We start from the raw sequence: 17,109 nt of genomic DNA, 5'->3' as shown, positions 1-17,109 counted from the left end.
TATATAAAACACTATAGGTGCCGGTTCTAGTGAAAAAAGCCGACACTTATACTATAGGTGTCGGTTTTTTAAAACAACTGGCACCTATAATATATTATACGTATCGGTTCTTTTTTAAAAAACCGACACCTATAACTTTGAGCCGAGCCTACGAGCCAAGCCCATCAACGAGCGCAGCGCACCGCGTCGTTCTCTACTCGTGGCCACAACGACTGTGCCTTATCCACCTCTCTCTCTCGCGTCTCTGTCCCTCTCTCTCGTGCGTCTCTCTGCCTCCCTCCTCTCTCTCGCGGTGGCCGCCCGGCGGAGCCAGCGAGCACTCGTAGGAGGCGGGCTCCCACGACCGGCGGCTGCCTGGAGAGGCGGCGGTGGTGGAGGCAGCTGTGCCCTCCCCTCCGCTAGATCCGGCGGGAGGCGAGGCGGTGGGCTCTGCAGCCGGCGGCGGGGGCGAGAACTCGTAGGCGGCGACGGGCTCCCCTCCGCCCTCCGCCTCCCTCCTCTCTCTCTCGCGGTGGCTGCACTCGTAGGCAGCGGCCGACGGGCTCCCGTGGTCGCAGCTGCCTGGCGGAGGCGGCGAGCAGTCGTAGGCAGCGTGTTCCCATGACCGGCGGTTGCCTGGAGAGACGGCGGTGGCGGAGGTGGCCGCACCCTCCCATCCGCCAGATCCAGCGGGAGGGGAGGCGGCGGGCTTCCACGTCCGGCAGCTGCCTAACGAAGGTAGGTGCGGCGCACCTGGGCGACGCCCTCTCCATGCGGCAATGACGGCGAGCGTGGTGAGGGACGCCGGTGGTGCTGGCGAGGTGGCGGCCGGCGGCATAGGTTCTTGAGTTTGTCTTTTTGATTTCTTGTTGAGTTCTAGTTCTAAACTTGTTGAGTTTTTGTTCCAAACTTGTGGTTAATGGTTTGTACTGTTCGCTAGTTCTTGATGAATACGGTTTGTTGTTGAAGTTGATCTCGCATCTGAGAGCCGGCGAAGAAGGGGAGTAGATCTGGGCGAGAGAGAGGAATGACGGTGGATTCGATTTTTTCTGGGGAGTAGTTCGGCTCGATTTGAGCCGGCTCTCCTTTGTTTTTTTGGCTCGAGTAAAGCTAAAGGTGCCGGTTCTATTTTCTACATCGGTGTCGGTTTCTTGTATTGGTGCCGACCAATAGGTGCCGGTTCGAAAACCGGCACTTATAGCCGATTCCCAACCGGCACCTATGACGGTTTTTGTACTAGTGAGCGCTCCCCTCTCAACCTCCTCCCAGAACCGGCCGGACGTATTAAGGTATTTAGTAGACTAATTTTTGATATTAATCTATTAATATACAATTTACCGTACCCATTATTCAGATCACTACAATATTATCAGATCAATAATCTACTATGTTTACCTAGAGCATATTTTTTATACATCTATTGTGTGAGTGTTCCCTGTATTTGGCCGACAACGGTTAAATACTGGGGGCTCGCTCTATTTTCTTTTGTATCATGCTGGTTTACTGTAACATACCTGAATTCTAGGATTAAGGAATTTCCATCAAAACTAGTTGAAAGGGAAGTTCTTCAATTTTGTAAACCAAGAATTTCTATTTTAAACCTAGGTGGAGTTGATCCAACTCTTGCAAGAATAAAATTTGAGAACAAATTAAAAACTTTTTCATCTTTAACCTAGGACTTGGATGCAACCCAAGTGAAAGCATGCATACTTGCATAAATCATATTTTGACTTGAGTCCTTCTTATGCATTTGGATTTTCGATTTGCATTTCATAATAGGTCTCATGAATATTAACTAAGATCTAGATAAACAACTAAACCATTAGGGCCTAGTGTTAACTAATGGAAAATAATACATAGAAACCATACACCTTAAAAAAAATATCAACATGGCTAATGTCAAGCCTCACAAAACTAATTTTGACATCCATCTGAAGACATGTCATGAACATGAAAGTGAACAAATAAATTATATCATATAGGGTATATTCTATCTTAATCATCTCTATAAGCATTCTCTTAATTTAATACTAAAGTAAACTCATGCATAAATAGGAAAGGAGCTTATGACATGTGTAAGGTAAACTGTAATTCTAACATATCAACATCACCTCAGGTTAATGAGAGTCCAAATATAACTTTTATAAACATTTACATGCATTTAGGAAAGAGAAACACATATAAGACATAAGTCCTGCGAATTATCTAAAATAATTCATGCAAGATAAAATCATGGGAAAATTCATGTAGGCTCTACTCAACACATACAACTCACTGTAATTTTGGTATAATTTAATAACTAAATTTGGTACCTCAAATAAATCAGCCAAACTAATAAAAACTAGATTAACTGTAGTTCTTAATCGGCTAAAACCATACTTTGTCTAAAAGTGCATTTAACTGCATAAAAGTGTATAAGTAAAATAATTTATTCAAATACTAGGTCATTTATCATGAATAAAAATAATTTTTCCAGAATTTATCTTCTCTGTTTAGGTCTCCTAAAAATTCGAACTAGTTTCCAAAGAACCCATATTCCTCTAATTTCTGTGAGTAATCTATCCATAATTTTTGAGTGCAACCAAAGAAAATGGAAACTAGGTACATACACCTACCTCCAGTAAAATCAACACTAGCTAATCTGATCAACACATTAAGTATTGAAGCTACAAAATTAGAGGAGAAAATAATTCCGGAAATTCGTCCAAAAACCAAGCTCACCCATGTTTCTGCCTACACATCTCTCTTCCACCTAGTTTACTTCGACCTGGGCCCCCTTGTCAGTCCCTCTGGCTTGCCCTTCCTCTGTGCAACTTCCCTAGCTGACCGAGAAACACTGAGAGGGAGAGATCGAGCGCCGACCGGCTCTGGACGCCGCGCGACGCGTGGCCACGACGTGTCGACACCCTAAAAATGACGAGCTCCATTTCTGCCTCTCCCAGACGCGTCGCCACTCTTCACCCACCATTCCAGTGCCGATCCATCCGAGGGAGAGCATCCTCGCTGCTCTTCTCCACTGGTTCTCCATCGCCGGCCGCGAAGAAGACGATGGCCGCAATCGTTGATGAGCCGCGGTCGTTTCCTCTTCTCTTGCGTTCCATACTCTCCTCACCATGCCGAATATTTCTCCTTTTGATTTCATCCTCTCTGGTGCAGCCAATCGACGGAAACGCTGCCGTGCACACCGGAGCTCTGGAGCGCGCTCTGTGCACCGCCGCAGTGACATCATCGCCGTTCCCGCTTATCTGGACCAAGTCGGGCCAAGCTGTCACGCCAGCGTCTTCGCCTCGACCTCCTCTCCATTTCCCCTCAAGAATCTCGAAGGATGGTGCTACGAGTGTGGAGATCGTCCACCGTCTTCTCCACCTCCGGTCACCGTCGCCGTTGCCGAATCCACCCCCTCCGGTGAGTACCAACCCAATTCCATGCATCAGTAGCATCCCTGGGGCCTCTCTAACCTCATGGACACACATGCATGATAGTTCTTGGAGCTGATTGAGCCATCGCCGTTCACCCGGAGGTTCTTGCCGCCGCCGAGCCGTTACACGAGCCACCGTCATAAACCTAGCTACCCCAGCCATGTCTACCATCTCGGTGAGCACCCTTCAGCCTATAGAACATACATGCATGCACCCAATTAACCAATACATGATTGTAGAAGCACATGCATCACCACCCGAAAACATCCTCCTTTCGGACTCGCCGCCGGCGTTACTCCGATGTCCACTGACCGAGAAAAGTAGAGGAATGGAATCGCAATAACATGATCTTCATTTTGTATTTTGGTTGCACCCCCAAACGAGCCATCGTTTGTCGCCGGTGAGCTCGAGATCGAGCTCAGCCATGGCTGTTCTGCCTCTGTGCGTGAGAAAAGAAGTCAGGGACCTTGTTTCGAGAATTTAAACAACTATAAGGTTTAATGTGCAACTTTTCAACTCACTGACATATGAGGCTAGGTCTGCGGGTTGATTCTTAGAAACCTCAGGGATCATTTTGTATATTGATCTTTCACTGACAGTGGACCCCTTGGAAACAAAAATCTGAAATTATAAAAGAAAAGTACCTAAAACTTGTAAAATCCATATAAAATTAAATATAGCTCATTTTAAGATGATACAAATTTCTGTGAACTCACCAAATTGTGAACTTTAGTGTTATGGAATAAAAACTTGCACTCACAGTACAAATTTAGCCTCTAAAATTTATCCAAGTTAAATCACACATAAAGCATGCACAAACTTATAAAATGCATACAAAATTCATTTGAACTCATTTTGGAGCAAACTCAGTTTCTACAGATCAACCAACTTATGTTCTCCTATAAAGCAAAATGAAATAGTATACATACTATACATCGAATGCCTCTAAAACTATTACCTTTAAAATGACTAGTTTTACATAAGCTGAACTTTAGAAGTTTATATAAAATTCATCTTAGATCCTTTTTGAGTAAACCCAAATTCAGTAGAATCATAGGGTTGTGCACTTCAATGTTATAAAATAAAAAGACATACTTACAGTATAACGAAAACCCCTAAGTATTTAAGTAAGGAATAAGCAACATGGAGCATACCTTAAATTGTAACATTTGTAGAAAATTCATCTATAGTCAAAATGAAGTGAACCAAATTTTCTATAGAACTAGCAAGTAATATACTTCAACCTAGTAGAGTGAATTATAGCACCCTCTTTAGAGACCATAGCTCTGAACCTTAATTTGGTAGAATAGGTACTAAACACATAGTAGTGGTTAAAACAATACATATGAAAAAGTATATATATATGCATGGTAGCTCCAAATAAATCCAAATAAAACTTGTTGAACCAGTGAAGGCATAGATCCATCCCCTTCCACCAAAACTTAGTATCCTTAACTCATATAATACTCTCTAGATTGATATGTTAAGTTTCTAACATAGAACATCCCCTAGCTTATAAAATGTGAAGTAAAGTAATCTGAACACTAAAATTTTATAAACTAAGATTATATTAGTTAACTAAAATACTCATTTTATACAACACTAGCAAGTTAGAGCAAGTTCTGGACCTAAATCTCCAAAGCCATGTACACATAGGGAATATATGCCTAGAACACGTTAAAACTTGTAAAATACATAAATAATTCATATTAACTCTAAAAATTATGAAACCAAATGTGTTAGTCTTAGAAAACAAATATCTTCACCCCAGCAAACATAAACTTAATAAGAATCACCTTACAACAGCATTTCACAATAGTACCTAAGTAAATCCTACACTATACCGACGAAACTTCTAAAATTCATAACTCCCAAATAAAATGAGATAAAATAGAAATTCTTTCACCTAAATTCATTTTATACCAGTACCTATTCTCTCTGCACAAATCATGCATTTTAGAACATTTTGGATTTTTCGCATATTTCGGTGTTTAATTGCATAACGTGTACTTTGTATAGATGATTGCTTAATCGGTGAAGAAGTGATTTAGGTGCTGACATTTTCCTGATTCAAGGCAAGTCCCACCTCCCTCTCTTTGATCACTTTGAACCTATGTTTTGGAGGTTATTGAAAATGTTTGCAAATCTTGCATGTCGATTGTACACTAATACATTAAAATCTTGTTAAACTTGTTAGACAAACTCCTATTATTTGCATTATCACCTTAACCCCATATATATCCATCTCCCTCATTCCTAACCTTAGGAATCATATCCTAGTACTACTTGGAATATGAGTTACATTGTCACTAGTTCACTATATTGCTTAGCCATGCTTAGAATAGTTTTACTTATCACTTGGGCTCATATTAACATGAAAAATGATTTTATTAAGTTCTGGACAGATATGAATAAATGAAGTATTTGATAAATAAAATGGTGGAAAACATGGATTTTAGGGTTGGGCCTCAAGTGGTGCACATATGGTGATTAGTTGTGTACCGATAGGGGGAGAGTGCGCCCAAACCGACCTAAGGACTTCACTCAATGTCAGTTCATTTCGTATACAGTACAACCACATGTGCTAGTATGGGATAGCCCAAGCTTAGTAAATTATTTATGGTTTAGCCTTACATTCTGGTAGGCCGGTGTGTATGAGTTCGGATAACTCAGAGGAACTTCCTATTTACCCCGACGTGGTAGTTTAGGTGACTAAGTCTGTCCAATACAACGGTATTGTGCCACGTGGGTGGGTTCCCGTTGTGTCCGCCACCACGGCGTTAAGTTCAAGGCGTGGGCCCGCCACTTAACGGTTCTAGGTCATATTTCCAGTATGACTAGGATGGAGGAACACGTATCGTGCTGGTGTAAGGCTAAATCATGAATTTTGGAAAAGCTTTGTTGCGGGTAATAAATTGGGTACTTATGTATCGCGTGCCATGCTCTTGCATGATTATTATTTCGCATCATGTGGGTAAAGTGTACAAACTCTGCAGAGTTAAAACTAATCGATTAGCCGTGCTCGCGGTCATGAGCGGCGTGTGGATATGTATTGAGTATAGACTTGTGTTAATTCTTCTAAATGCTGAAATTTAACTTCAAATTGTGATGAGATTTGAGAATGATCTCCTTGCTGCCATGGAAGGCAATGAGGTGCATATTTATACATGATTAATGCCTACCTTGATGCCCAATATGTCAAATACTAGCTTGCTGAAATTTATTTGAAAGTAAACCTGATTTAGAAATGTTTTATGCAAATAAAACTTGCTTTATGCTAAAAAGAACCATATTATGCCTTCCTTGATTATATGCCTTGCAAGTAGGGTCTTAGGCTTGTCTTGGTGCTTGCCAGAACATTATTTCTAATAATGTACTGACTCTTGCTGTGGAATTAACCTTTTGCTTGCAGGTTTTAGACTTAGCCTTTGAGTGATGCGGGTGATCGACTGCTTCTTCTAGGACTTGAACTTAATGGGGTAAACCCCTAGTCGGTGTGCTTGTGGATTGGGTAGACAAGCTTCCGCTGTTCTATATAATTTTTTTTGGCCAGTCGGCCAATGTATCTAAAGTAGATTTAGTTTATAATCGCTTTCATCTTATTTGTGTTTGCTATGTATAATCATGCTTGAGATGAAAGTGTGAATCTAGTGCACATCCTGGGAACTAGATTCACATGAGTATGAGTTAAGAATATTTGAGATGTTGTAGATCTTTAGCCATTTTTGTCAAGTCTCCTGAATGTGTAACACATCTGGTCACCGCCTTCGAGTGGTTTGACGGGTACATCTCAGGCTGAAGTTGACTGGCAGGCTAAAGGCCCGGCAATGTCTCCAATATTCCTCTCTCGAGGCGTCGGATATTTCATTATACTTGTTTGATGACTTGAATTATACATTTCATCTCTCAATTATAATGGAAGGTCCGGAGATCCTACGACATTTACGGTTTACATAATGCCTGATACTTAATCTGCTCATTATATCCTAATAATACTAGAAGATTAATGCAGTTTTTTAGTACATGCTCGATATTTTCTGCTATATATCTTGTCTTCTTGAAAATATTTTTCAGGAACAATTGAGCACTCGAGTAGGATGTGGTTGAGTACACCCCATTATCGAGAACATTCTCAAAAAAAGCTGAGTTGTCGCACCCAACCTACCAACGAAAACCGACGACCTATCTCATGTATAGCGACAGCTACAGCTGGACTATTTGGGAATAGGTTGTTAACGGATAATCCTCTGCAAACGTTGTTGGCTTGATCACCCGACATGATTGCGAACAAACATCCGGATATGCTATAAGTTGGGTATGTGAGTCATGCTGGCCACATGAGATGCACATGTAATAACCAAATCTAGCGCCCCTATAGGTGATTGAGAGATGCCTACTCCTGGTTATCGACCAGACTGCTGTAGCGACATCTCGACGCCTATCAATTTATATTCACTTGTGGACTGTTGGACTCAATCTATCGTGTCAAAGACTCCATGTCTCTACGGTCTTACACTGGGATCGACCAAGTGTGTATGGCAAATATTGATAAGGGGAGTCGTGGATAACAAGAGATGCTTTCGCGAATACGGTTTGTTTTCGTATGCCTATCAATTGCATATAGGTGATCGAGATACGCATACACCTGGTCCTCGACCAGTAGATCGTAGCGATCTCTCACCACCTAAAAATTCATCTTCAGGTAATCGAGATGTGCCTACTCCTGGTCCTCGACCAGTCGGTTACAGCAATCTCTCGACATCGAACACAACAATCAATGTGATCGTGACAATGACAACCAAAACCGATAGGATCGCCGTAGTCACCAGGACGACAACGTCTAGGATTAACAGAATCAGAGCGACAATGGACAAGGTTAACAACATCACGACATCACACAAAGACAAAACTCGAGATCCCCAGACTTTTAGAGGGCCCGAGGATGAGGTAGTAGGTCTAGGAGCCGAACCTCCGACTACGATAATTCCTCATTGTCTTCGTTGTCATCAGGAGGCAATTCTCGTAGGTCACGAGAATGTTGTCCATTTGTTTCTCTGGATTCCCTTCAAGTGGTCGAGGTACGACTGACTGATCTTCAACCAGCAACATAGCGATCCTCGCACCACGACTTCTAATGGTTGAGGTATGACTACGACTAGTCTTTGACCAGCAACGTAGCGGTCCTTGTACCACGACTTCTAAAGGTCGAGGTACGACTACGACTAGTCTTCGACCAGCAACGTAGCGGTCCTCGCACCTCTATTTCAAAACGGTCGAGAGGTGCTCACTTCTGGTTATTTGCCAGTAGGATGTAGCGATCTCTCGCACCTTAAACTGAAGTGGTCGAGTTACGACTATAATTGGTCTTTGATCAGCAATGTAGCGAATCTCCCACTACCTCTGCGATTTGTTAAGTATAACTATACACTTGGTCTTCACCCAGTGTGGAAGTCGTCTCATCACTATATGTCAACTTCTATAAGTGTTTATGTGTACAATATTTGTCTAGTGATCCTCTTTTCTTATATCGCCTTCATCTTGAAGTCGGTCCTACTATTCCTTTACGCTGTTCCGACAAGCCTCCAAGAAACCCATGGGAATTTTGGCTGAGGACGCCCAGAGCAGATAAGGTATTATCAGATTCTAAGAGCCGAACGACCATGTAAGACATGGTCATGTAAGAGTGCTCAATGGATGCGTATTAACTAAGCCGTGTAGTCGGAAATTGACTTTTCCAACTTCACGGCTAGGGGCTAGGACTTGTCAGCTTCAGCATGGTTTGTTATAAGATTCAAGCTGTCTTGGTGGAAAATAGTTTTTCCATAAAAACAGCTGGGGGCTAGGAAGGGTACCAAACTTCGTTTGCTGAGGGCAACTCTAGGGAGAGTACTCTTTTATTGTCATACACAGTTCAAATTATTTTCAATTTTCCATAAATATTATATCATGTTACCCTTGAGCGTTCACTTGGGGGCTATTTCTATTTAGTATTCAGTTATGAGTATTGATTTAAGGAAAGTCAGGCATCACAACAGTCAAGTTGGGAGGCTTTGTCACAGACTTTGCTCCTTCTCGATTACTCGAGAACGGTTGATGGAGCTCAACAAGGAATATGGAATGAAGCGATGGTGTACCCGTCGAGATGGAATTACTTGACTTCAATTCAAATTCTCAATTACAGCAAGACGGGAGACTTAGTCGCATGCTCCATACCTTCTCGGTCGACATCGGGACCTAGACAAACCCAATATAGTGCCTGCGAAGGCCGATAAGGGGAATCTAGCGCTATCTCTGATCTCACCGAGAACAGTCAAGTGAGCACGACAACAGTTTTTCAAAAGTCTTCGGTCGAGAACATGGACTCGTTATTTTGCATTGAAGTTGGGGGCTACTGCCATGGTTATGGATACCACATACCTAATAGTAGTTGACTAAACTCGGCAGGGCCCACCATATACCATGTATTATACGGAAACAAACCTCGTGTATAGAAGGAGTTCCGGATAAGGAAGGATGAGTAGAGTTCTATATGGAAATGACAAGGACTACCCGGATTGTACCCTTATTGGTCTCCTTAGTTCTACTTGGACAAGGGGGCATCTATGGGTATAAATACAAGCCCCCCTAGGAGGAGAGGGGACAAGCCACAGGATCAACATAGACCAATACAAGCCAAGACATGCCGCTGGATATCAACATCAGAGATTAGCCTAGACATACCCATCCGGTTCCTACGGAGGCTGGCAAGAGGGATCTAGCACTATCTCTGATCCCACCGACTGCGTATTCGAAGAGGAAGACTACCCTATCGTTGACTACGAGCTGGTTATCCATGCCGCCAAGTCGACGACAGCTAGATGGGTTATCCTAATTATTGTACTTGTGTGATTCAGATGAATAAAGGAGCAACATCGGCTTCGGCCAATAGGATGTAGGACTATTACCTATCAGATGATGGGCTCGAACCTGTATAAAAATCCTTGCCTCCGTCTCTTTTACTTCAATCTTGCATATACCCTGGTACCAACGATCCCCATACTATGCAAATACCCTAGTCGCGATCTCAAACGTCGACATTTATGATGTCAATTATTACTACTCAAATTTTGATGATATAGATAGAATACTCTATTTTGAAAATGAGTGAGGTTAATCATTATGATACTTAAAAAAATTATAGTTATAAAAATTATAGTTATAGAGACATATCACCATGATAATATTCAGAACACCATATTATTGTTTATATTTTGAAAGATATCTATAGTTTAAAGCCTAGTTTGTTTTCAACACCTATTGTTCATAACCACATGAGATACTTTTAGTAATTTGAAGAATATATTTGTTTTTTCAAGCTTATTTACAATAACTAATCCGTTGGAGTTCACTTGTAGTATAAGAAAATATAATATGAGTAGTTTATTGTGCCAGTTACTTCATTGTTCATGTGTGTCAAAAATATTTGGAAGAATTATAGCAAGATCATTGGCTGGAAATGTTATTGATGACTTTTTTTTTCATATCTGTATACCATGTATGCTGCCCACTTCTCAAATACCAATCAAATAGTTCTGAAAATATTAAAAAACTTTATGAATCTTAATCTCAAATAAATTACAATTAAATCTTAGATATACTTGAAAAACACAGCTAAATTGTGTTGTTTTCATTTTTTACATATGTAGATTTAAATATCATGTGAATTTTTTGAAAAATTATCACATAACTGACTATTATATGTCGGCCCCATGTGTTCTGATGTATTAAGGACCTCAATATTACAATTTTATAGTTTGATTTGATTTAAAGAATACAACGGGATAATAAATTGGATATATAATTTTTTTTTAAAAAAAATAAAAGGTGGTATAAAGAACGTTGATAGGATATTTTATATTTTTATTATCGATCTTAATTTAACTACATATTTATAGTTGTGAAGTAATATATTTTATTTTCATATTGTAAAAAATAAATTGACCGTCGATTTTTTCCGTTGGCCAGCAGAAGGTAAGCTTTGTTTTCAATCGTACTACCTACGTGTTTTCAGTCGTACGTACGTACGTTCCTACGGATCAGAACAGCAGTCGTGTTTGTATCATATATACAGGAGGAGGAAGTTATTATTTTTTTTAATAATAAATCTAAGCTAATAGTGTAAAATAATAAATCAACAGTGAGATTAGAACGGGTCCACCAATTTAAATGAAAATCAACGGTAAGATTAAAAAGTACCATATGACGGCTTAAGAGCGTTTATAGAAGTGTCATGTGACGACTTTAGAGCGTTTGTGGACTTTTAATATGTAATAGAAGATAGATGATATTATGTTATTATGTTAATGTGGAAACTAATACACGATGACCATGTGCAACTGTACTCAGCTATATATGAAACTACCCATTCATGTTCAATTTTAAGCAGCAAACAGGGTTCAATGCAATTGTGAATTTTGTGCATATATATGGCCAGTACATGCAGCATAACTTCACAAACTCCTGTCTCTTATACCTGCATGCTTCTTATCATACAGACGCCATCACCACACATATATAGATCCCATTCCAGCTTCTCGCATATGTATCTCCCCAATCAGCTTGCAATTTGACTTGTTTCTAGCTATATATCATTATTCGAACCGTTCTAACAAGTGCATGGTTTACCTGTACTTGAGCAGTTTACACCTGTTGGAATGAGTGGCAATGGGAAACTAATGCGTGACCTTGGTATGGGCTGGTTGTCGTCCATGTTGAATTGTTGATTGACGTGCTATGAGTCTATGACAGGCCGTGAAGGGTTGGAGTCATGGACGGCGCAGCTACCGCTCACGTACGCCTCCGCCACAGAGCCATATGTCAGATGTATTAGTGGGTGACTGGGGTTAGCCGGTTAGGTCTTTCACAGTGCACGTATATGGCGTTTAGCCTCAACTATCCACGTAGGAGGTTCTTCTCCATGCGCACAAATACCGCGTCTCGCGATACACCTCGTGTCCATATGAAGAAAACGAAGGCGGCCTTCGGGCCTTATCATAGTTTACAAAGGATGCAGAGACTAGCTAGGTGAGAGAGGAAATGACTGAAAAGCGAAAAGTATTAGTTTGATATTATTCTGTAGTTGCTAGGGATTCATACACGGTGGGATGAGTTTCTTCTAATACTTTTATTCAATGTGGAATTAACTTTTTTTCACATGACCATTCAATCTGTGTAGCTTGCATTGTGAAAGGCTTTATGTGACACTTACCAATCCTCTGCTCAAGCTGCGTGCACCGGTTGGTCTAGTTCCTTTGCCTCCACCACAGCCGCTTATTCTCTGCTGCTGCTACCGCGGCCCCTTCTCTCCCCTTAAACACCACCCTCAGATCCGGCGTCTCCACCACCGCCCCTTCCCGCTGCCGCCGTTCCAGTTCGATTTGCTGCTACCATTGTAGTTCGATTAGCTGCTGCTATTGCAGTATCCGCTGGAGAGGAGAGGGACAAGATGAGGAGAGACGGAAAGATGTGGGAGGAGGAGAAAATGCAGGACAGTAGTATCCATCGAGTAAAATATTTTGAAGATGGTGGAGAGTCACATACGGGTATTTTTTTCAGGTGTTCAATAGTAGGGGCCAAATGGATAGAAGGGATTTTTCAGGCATCTCCCTAAGAGACCTTCTGCAAGCACAAGATTCAATTTTGGATACTCGTGGCACATTTTTCAAACTGCTAAACGGTGTATTTCGTGCGAAAAATTTCTATATGAAAGTTGCTCTAAAATATCAGACTAATCCATTTTTCAAGTTTGTAATAATTAAAACTCAATTAATCACACGTTATTACCACCTCATTTTGTGTGAAACATTTAATCTTTATCTTTATCTTCATCTTTAGGAGATTCAAACACCACCTAAGATGACCACCTGAAAAAAAAATAATTTACACAAGCAGGTCTTAACTGGAGGAGTCCAATATATTTTTATAGGCAAGGGTTTTTTAAGCCCGTTTCAAAAAATAAAACGGGATGTTTGTGGATATGGTTTTTCTAGTAGTTGGTGTTGATAAGGCAGATGTGCTAAAAATGTTGCAGACCTAAAATGTACAATTTAGCCTATACTAAACCGTCCTGGATACCAAACTACCTACCACTTACTGAAAGGCGCAAACTCTAAGCGCTACGATAGGTCCATAGTTACAGTTGATTTATCCATATGCACTTGAGATGATTAAATATTTGAACCCATATATGCGTTTGTATAAATATAGGTGTAGCACATTCTGGCGCTTTTACTTAATGCTCACTCCCTTCACCTGCCTCATGTGCTCATGATATCCTCAACTTTATCTTTTGGGTTGCTCCAGTTAATTTGTTTGCTAGGTAAGAAAAAACAAAGACAAATTGTAATTGCTTGATCGACCGATTTGATCCACTCAAGTCCAGATTGCCAGGTTGATTTGGCACTAGTTTCAGTCTGTGGGCAGAGACAAACTCGATATCCACGTCACTGAAGCTCGTTCGAGAAATATGCATGACTGGCATGAACATTTGATCGGAATGAGCGGTGTCAGTAAAACAAGTTAGCTGAAGGTCCGCAGTCGAAGTTAAATAATGATGGTTGTTAGCTAGAGTGCTGGTATAACATGATTGGAGCAACGCCGTTTTAGATTGTGGCAGCACCAAATTGATTTTAGGTTATGATTGGAGCTTTGCTGGTCGGGAACGAGAAGGACTAGCTTGTAAACAGGTTGCACGTGCGAGCAAGGATTCGCTTGGATGTTTAGGTTTTCTACCTTCACCTTCCTAATAATATCGTAATGTCTATACAGGGAGGACGATTGGGACTTAAAATTAATTAAATGAGTTTGTAATCCATTTGATACAATACATTCTACAATTTGGTAAAAAAGTTAGTGTAGATATATTAAGCTTACATATGGAGAGAGAGAGAAAATTTGACCAAAATATATTCCGATACGGTTAATTGCTGGAATATATAACACCTTTTCTTTTATTCTGAAGAAGTCCATTTTACTCGCTACTCGCTAGCAAAATAGTTCAAGGGAATAAAATGGACTTTGTTCTTTTATTTTTATTTTTGTTGCAAGGAGATCGAAGTGATAGTATTGTTTTGAATTCTTTGTGGACCAGTACAAATACATTAGCCAACGTGTTTGTCAGAACAGTCCATTTATAACCTTGCTTTTTCTTCTGGTTTAGTATGCTTCAAGTGAGTCATGTCAGCGGTCATCAGTTTACCAGCTTGCTTGCAAATTGAAATAAGGCATTATTTATACATGCCATCGATCATTTAATTCATAACCACACACTGTCAAAAACATTTACACATATATACTTCTAGTTATCATTCGATCGATTTTAACAAGTGCAAGATCGATGTACATGCACTTGAGCATTTTACACTCTTTTTGGAATGAGTGGCATGAGGAATCTAATGTGTGATCTTGGTATGGGCTGGTTGTCAACTCGGTTGATGGACATGCGGTGAGATGGCCAATGCAGCTCTCATGCCTTCTCCACAACGCCATATGTAAAAATTGTTGGTTGGTGATGGGGAACATAATGATGTGCTTGTGACACTATCAGTCCTCGGAGAAAACTGGCTTCAACTAGCGTGATTAATGTGATTTTAAGGCAGGTTTGTTCAAGCTTGCATTTTTTAACCATAGCTGAGTTTAACCATCTTTGATGCGCTAGTTTAGGGTGTGCACCTTGATCGTATAATGCATGCTGAATCCTGGCACTCAAGAGGTTACAGTTTTCACTAGGTGGTTGGGGAGAATGGAATTATTCTAGTTAGCAAATACCTATCACACGAACGACATCTATATTTTCTATAAGGGGGACGCTCTGGTGCTTTCTACTTGTAGTATTATACTACGAGTAGATTGCATTATTGTTTAAGTTAATTTTTGGTCAAAATACATTTTTACTATTGTTGGAAGGTGCGAATCTCTTTTCATGATCTGTACCAAAATACTAGCTTGTATCTGCCGATCGATCGATATAATCAATGAGTAACCCCACTTTTGTTTCTAATTTATGATTTAGGTCAATCACAAACATGCTCATAAACTCAAAGCTAGGTTAGCTTGGAATTTATTGGTAGAGCAGGGAGCGCGGATGCATGGTCCCGAAGAAAAATGGATGGGGGCTATAGGGTATTACATTTGGCTTGTCCAGTGTTCGACTGCTTGTTCAATGGACCCAAAATAACACACTAGAAAGTTAGCATACAGATTATCCAATCAACATGGGTGCCCTTAGCTATATATAGATGAGTTTAATTGGTATCACACTTTCGTCAGTTCGTCAGAAATGCAACTGCTATACACTCTTGCTATAGGTGCAGAGAGTACCAGACAATAGTGCAACACACTAGAATATATATATATTGACGCACCATTTGGCGCTCCCAGTAGCTAGCCCATGGCTGTGCCTGATAAAAATTACTCGTGCATGTGCCTGAGAAAGAGAGTCGATGGCAGTGCGGGATGGGAAGGGGCGGATGGCCGATATATAGGTGTGCAGCACACCAAATTAGCACGGAAATGGAACGACGGTGCTCTGCTGGATACGTGGCACGTTATTACTATATGTAAACTTCCTTTCAGGTTATTTAGCCCATGTTTAGTTCGAGAAAAGAAAATTTTTAGATGTCACATCGGATATGTGACCGAATGTCGGAAAGGGGTTTTCAGACACGAATGAAAAAACTAATTTCATAACTGGAAACCGCAAGACGAATCTTTTGAGTCTAATTAATCCGTCATTAGCACATGTGGGTGACTGTAGCACTTATGGCTAATTGACTAATTAGGCTCAAAAGATTCGTCTCGCGATATCCCCCTAACTGTGCAATTAGTTTTTTTAATCTATATTTATTGCTCCATGCATGTGTCCAAAGATTTGATGGAATGTTTTTAGGAAAAAAAAATTTGAGTAACTAAACCAGGCCTTAGCCACGTGGCCCAATTATGTGGCAGGGATCGGACCTTGAGTCCTTATCTATGCTTTCTCAACTCATCTCTATCGTTTTTTACACGTACGCTTTTCAAAATACTAAATAGTACGTTTTTTTTGCAAAAACAAAATTTTATATAAAAGTTACTTTAAAAAATCATATTAATCCAAATTTTCTAATTTATTTTAGCTAATATTTAATTAATCACGCGCTAAACACTACTTTGTTTCACGAGCTAGGGAAGGGAGCGAGGGTTCCCGAACACATACCCACAGCTAGCTCCTTGGGCATTTTTTTTTTGAGATAATCCCTTATATGCCACTGAAAATTGGTTTGATCCCTTATATGCCACTGAAAATTGGCTCTTCCCTTATATGCCATTGGTCCAAATTTGCGCACCCTCTCATGCCACTACCGTCAATTGACCGTGTGTTGACTGTTAACTCTCAAGTAAAAAAGACATATTTGCTCTCTCTGAGTTGTTAGGCATGCCCTATAATCAGAAGGGTAAATATGTCTTTTTTTCTTGAGAATTAACGGTCAACTGACGGGAGTGACATGAGAGGGTGTGAAAATTTAGATCAATGGCATATAAGGGAGTAGCCAATTTTCAATGACATATAAGGAATCAGACCAATTTTCAGTGGCATATAAGGATTCTCTCTTTTTTTTTTCACTGGGCTACTGGCCCCCACCGTTAGGTACCCTTGTTATGTCACATTTTCTACCGTACTTGTGACTATATATAA

The 17,109-nt window shown here is 40.5% G+C and overlaps 1 long non-coding RNA gene across 1 annotated transcript; it reads left to right on the top strand.

Annotated features, from left to right (window-relative positions):
- Positions 1-2,919: 2,919 nt before the first annotated feature.
- Positions 2,920-7,120, top strand: LOC9271412 (uncharacterized). The gene is made up of 4 exons (XR_010742808.1): positions 2,920-3,384; positions 3,462-3,573; positions 5,418-5,473; positions 6,811-7,120. It is a non-coding gene; the product is annotated as an uncharacterized lncRNA (long non-coding RNA).
- The last annotated feature ends 9,989 nt before the right edge of the window (positions 7,121-17,109 follow it).

The sequence above is a fragment of the Oryza sativa genome, chromosome 7 (genome assembly GCF_034140825.1).
Source record: "Oryza sativa Japonica Group chromosome 7, ASM3414082v1".
NCBI lineage: Eukaryota > Viridiplantae > Streptophyta > Magnoliopsida > Poales > Poaceae > Oryza > Oryza sativa.
Note: the sequence above shows the minus strand (reverse complement) of the source record. Positions and strands in the feature narration are given on the sequence as shown.